Raw genomic sequence first — 5,662 nt, forward strand, 5'->3', positions numbered from 1 at the left:
AGGTCTCCACCCAGTAGCTTTCAGGAGCAGCAAGAAATAGTGTGTTGGGGCTGGGAGTAGGAGGGAAGAGACCATGGGTGTCTGACTATTACATACAAATTATATTACTGCATAATTTGCAGAGTCCAAGACAAAATGAAAATGCCCCTTGTTCAAAGTTATTGAGAATTTCAAAAAGTGGATAGAGCATTAAACCAAGCTTGGGATCTTCAAAGCATGGAAGCCCTGTGGGACTCCACAGGTTGCACACCCTGATTATACAATGCGTCTACCTTAAGTTTTTAGCAGCCATTGTAAATGTTTTTATAGAGGAGGAAAGTTGAAATGGAGAGGTAGCAGCCAGAACAAAGATTCTGAATTTTCTTTCTTCCCTAAGGTCGCTCAAAAGAGCTAAATTATATAGTCACTGTTTATCGATTAGGCATTATTTTTTCAGGCTATTGACGTTATTATTACTCCCAACACACCTTCTCACGTAAGAAAAGTGAGGTTGCAACAGGCTATGTGAGTCCCTGGATGGAGCTGACCTAAAGGTTGGAAGTTCTAGTCCACACAGACCTGCCTAGGAAGAAAGTTCTGGCTATCTACGTCTGAAAAGCCAGCCATTGAAAACCCTATGGAGCCCTGTTCTACTCTGACACACTTGGGGTCACCATGAGTCTGAATTGATTTGACAGCAACTGGCTTAAGAGGCTGTAAGACCCACAGTCAGCAGGAGAACACTTAAGATTAGAACTCAGGTCTCTAAACTCCAAAGCTCTCTCCTCCTGCAGGGAAGATTTTAGGAACTTCTGGAGGGGAAGCTAATAGTTCCACTTTAGATCACCATTGCTCAAACTCCGGTCCTTTGTTTACATCGCTCGCACACTCACGCACAGATGACGGACACCCACACTGTCTCAAATTCCAAGCAACCATAAGACTCCTAGGCTGAGGCAGTGGCATTAACCACTTCATAGCATTAACCAGCCAGTGGCATGAGCCACTCCATGGGTGCTAAGGCCATCCAGTAGGATCAAGCTGTACACATGAGACACAAAGTGCTGGCAAATGAAAGCTGTTTATTATTTACAGAAAGGGGCTTGCTTTTATTTATAGTAACATTGACAAAAGTGACCGTTCAGAATCAAATATCAAAGTAATCCCTGCTCCACCCCCACCGCACCTCCGCTCTGTTATCTTTTCTCTCCCCAAACCCCATGCTTCTCTGTGTTGGTAATCGTTGGCCGTTGCATTGGATCTCACTTTTATTGACACCAATTTGTGGTACCAGAGCAGTCCAAGAAAACAGCTGCCCTTCACTGGTCAGTTCAGACCCCATACAGCCCTTTCTCTCACCTGAGGCCAGGTCAGAGGGTGCCCACTCCAGACCAGTCGCAAGTTATGGAGTTTGTGCATCCTAAACCAGCTGGCCCCACTACCCCCTTGCCAAAAAAAAAAAAAAAAAAACCTGTTACGGTCGAGTCGATTCTGACTCACAGCAACCCTATTAGGTCTGATTATCTGTTGCAATGGCTCACCAACTCCTGGGAAAGAGCTCTCTCTAACTTAGCAGAGAAAGGATACAAATACCAAAGAATTTGCAAAAAGAGATAAACAGGCAAGGTCTGGAGGGGGTGTCTGCATGGAGCTTCCTGTCCCCAGGGACCCACGTCCCCAGAGACACAAAGGTCTTCCCGCATGCATCATCAAGCCGAGAACTCCCAGGAATTTCCACAGCCAAGACTTTTATTGGCTCAGGCATAGTCAATGATTAGGGCCTCATTGCGTATGCATGATCTATCCAATACATGAATACATATGACTGATTATATTATATCCCCCTTCCTTCCTAGGTGTGGTCTATGGGGCTGTCACTACCTTTGCACATAAAAGCATCTCCAGTGCTGGCAAATTCCAAGGGTTATTTATAGGAAACCAGAGACAAAAGGCTACACTAAATTCTTTGTCCCACAACATACCACTTCCATAATTTTTAGCCATTTTTACAAACCACCCATGCTGTTATTTACTTAATATTTTCCTTTAATTTGACTCACTTTTTTAAAAATTAGCCTCATTATAAGAAATAAGAAATACTAACTACGAAATCATGGATTTGGTGTGTTAGCTATACACTTTTTTTTAATACACATTAACATAAATAATACTCCTTGACCCAACTATTCTAGTTTTATAAATTTAGTTTAGAAATACATGTGTGAAATTACATATACACAAGATTATTCCCTGCAACATTCTTATAATAGTATATAACTGGAAACAATCGGAATGTCCCTCACTAGAGGACTGGTTCCACAATGGAATATTACACAGCAGTAAACAAAGAATGAGGAAGCTCCCTATGAACTGATAAGGGACTATTGTTAAGAAAAAAGAACAATTGCTGTATCAAATGTTTGGTATGAAGGAGAGGGTAGGGGCCTATATTTGTATATGGTTACAATCTTCTCTGAGAGAAGAATGCCAATAAATTAATAAAAGTGGTTATCTGATTGGATGATGGATATATTTACAACAACGATCAAAAAAAAGAGAAAGAAAAAAAAAAGTAGCTGTTGAGGCTGCTTACGTACAACCAAACACCTCATGAGATTTGGTTCCTTGGTTTGGAGGTTTAGGGTCATGGTTTCCCAGAACATCCCAGCTAAATGGCCTAATGTGTTCAGTATTGCCCTTCTACCTCCTATTTCATTGCACAGTGCCTGGGGTCTTAGAAGCTTGCAAGCAGTCATTCAAGGCTCAACAATTGGTCTCTATTCACCTGGAACAACAGTGGAAGGAGAGTCAAGAACAGGAGGAGGATATGGAATGTGTGGCTAATTGCCTCCATGAATAACTGCCTCCTTTAGACCAGGAGAACTGGATGGTGTCTGGCTACCATTGCTGAACATTTTGGTCAAAGATTCTGTAGAAGAATCCTGATCAAAATGAGGGAAATGTGAAACAGAATTTCAAGTTCTTATAGACTCTAGACTTTTTGGAGCCATGGAGGGTAGATGAACACCTGAAACTACAGCCTTGAGATAATCTTTGAAATTTAAACCAAAAAGACCCCCCGAAGTCTTCTTAATACCAAATGATAGTTCAGCTTAACTAGTAAAACAGGCTTGCTTTGAGCATTATGTTCTTTTAAGAACTAGCCAACTACATGGAATCAAATTGATAACAGCAACTTAGAAAGAAACTTAGGGGGCAGTGAGTTTATGCTAATGAGGGAGGAACAACTCAGAAAGGGAGGGTGAGAATGGTTGCCCAGCTCAAAGAATGTGATCACTGTCACTAAATTGTACATGTAGAAATTGTTGAACTGGCATATGTTTTTGCTGTGTATATTCTCAACAACAACAACAAACTAAATACAATTTAGAAAAAAAAAATAATACGGTTACCTGATGAGGAAAAGGGCTTGGCAGTGATGGGAAGGAAAATTTTCATATTTTTTCATTTTTAAACCATGTGAATGTATCACTTAACTAAAAAATCAAATTATAATAATTCAATAATTACTATGATAGAAACTTACCAACATATTGCTTAAAATCATCCCACGAGCCATCAGTGGTATGTGTCCTCTGCTTTGGTAAATATCGCGCTAATGGACTGGATTCTCCATCTGAGCGCTCACATGATTGGAGAGAAGCTATTAGCATGTGCTTTCAGCCTCTGACAAACAGGTGAAAGTCCTGGACCAGGCAGGTACCAAGAAGGAAGTGGAAAATTGCAGTTGTTAGAGGAGGCTGTTTGGTCATTTTATCCGCTAATGAAGCCTGTCTTAGTCAGGTTTCTCTAGATTTCTAGAGAAACAGAACCAGTGATATAGAGAGAGAGAGGGAGAAAGAGACAGATTTACACCCAGGATTGGCTCAGGCAGTTGTGAGGACTGGAAAGCCCAAAATCCATAGTTCGGGTAACAAGCTGGAGACTTCTTTTTTTTCCCCCTGTGACTATTCTGTCATGTTTACTGGGTATAAAGTAACATTTTGAGAGACATCACATAGAATGGTTTAACAGACGATATAATGTATGTATTCATGTAACGTAATATTGCAATATGCTGAATTTAAATTTTATTTTGTTGTTGCTGTTGAGACTATACACAACAAAACATACCAATTCAACAGTTTCTACATGTACGATTTAGTGACATTGATTACATTCTTTGGGTTGTACAACCATTCTCACCTTCCTTTTCTGAGTTGTTCCTCATTGGTTAACATAAACTCACTGCCCCTTAAAGTTTCTACCTAATCTTTCAAGTTGCTGTCAATTTGATCTCATAGAGATGGTTCTTAAAAGAGCGTAATGCTCAAGGCAGAACCTTTTTTACGACTCAAGCTAAACTGTTGTTCGGTTTTAAGAATACTTCAGGGAATATTTTTGGTTCAAGGTTCAAAGATTATCTCAGGGCAGTAGTTTCAGGGGTTTGTCCACCCTCCATGGCTCCAGAAAGTCAAGAGTCCATGAGAATTTAAAATTTTATTCTGCATTTCAGGCTGGAGACTTCTGTAGGCTTGCATCCTAAGATCCTTAGGTCAGGCAATGAGAAGAATGCAGAGTTGAGAGACAGAATGAATTCTGTTAAAATATTGTTTGTATTCTGAAGGCAGACCACACCCTAAGGAATTCCCCTTTCAACTGATTGATTACATTTCATTAGATTACATGATGGAAAGTGGTTATATTACATTGCATTAACTGCATTATGGAACAGCAACTGGCCTAGTGTTTCAGCAAAAACCACAAAAAAACCACATAGCCCAGCCAAGTTGACACATAAAATTAACCCTCACAAAGTTCATGTTTTGGACTGCCCTGCAGCTCAGAAACGAATCTAAGCCCCAGAGAGGCTGAGAAGGTCCCATGTCCCCCTAGGAAGAAGGTGTGGGCTGCATCTTCATTGGCAGTTGAACTATGATAAAATGAGAAAAAGGGCTGAAGAGGGGCTTCCCTGACAGTGTCTTCTAATCTGAGCCAAGTGTTCTAGAGAAAGGAACGTGAACACCAGACAGGTCAGGCAGGGTGCTGTGAAGCTTGGATGATGGAGAATAACCGCTGTGGATAGGAGGGGATGTGTGCAAAAGTGTTTGTTTCCTAAGCTGCTGTAACAAAAATACCACAAGTGGGTGGCTTTAAAGAACATAAATTTATTTTCTCAGCTTAGCTTACTAGAAGTCCAGTTCAGGCTATCAAAGGAGGCTCTCTTTCTGTTGGCTCTGGAGGAAGACCATTGCCTCAGCTTCTGTAGTCCCAGTGGTATTCCCTGGTGATCTTCACGTGGCCTCTATCTTCCCCACCATTTGTGCTCGCTAGTGTCTGTGTCTATGCTGTTTCTTATAAATCAGAAGCGATTAGATTTAAGACACACCCTACAATGATACGGCCTTATTAACATAACAAAGAAAACCCTATTCTCAAACAGGATTACATTGGCAGGATAGGGGTTAGGATTCCAACACATATTTTGGGAGACACAGTTGAATCCACAACTATGTTCTAAACTAGGGAGTTGGCGCAAGCAATGACTCTGGTTGGGTGGCTGTGTCAAGAACAGTCTCTGACACAATAGTAGGTTACACTTCTGTTAATGCCACCTAAGACTACATTAGCCATTTTGACAACCACATGACTGTTGACTCATGATGAACTTGCAGTTGACCCA

The sequence above is a fragment of the Loxodonta africana genome, chromosome 25 (assembly GCF_030014295.1).
Source record: "Loxodonta africana isolate mLoxAfr1 chromosome 25, mLoxAfr1.hap2, whole genome shotgun sequence".
NCBI classification, from domain to species: domain Eukaryota; kingdom Metazoa; phylum Chordata; class Mammalia; order Proboscidea; family Elephantidae; genus Loxodonta; species Loxodonta africana.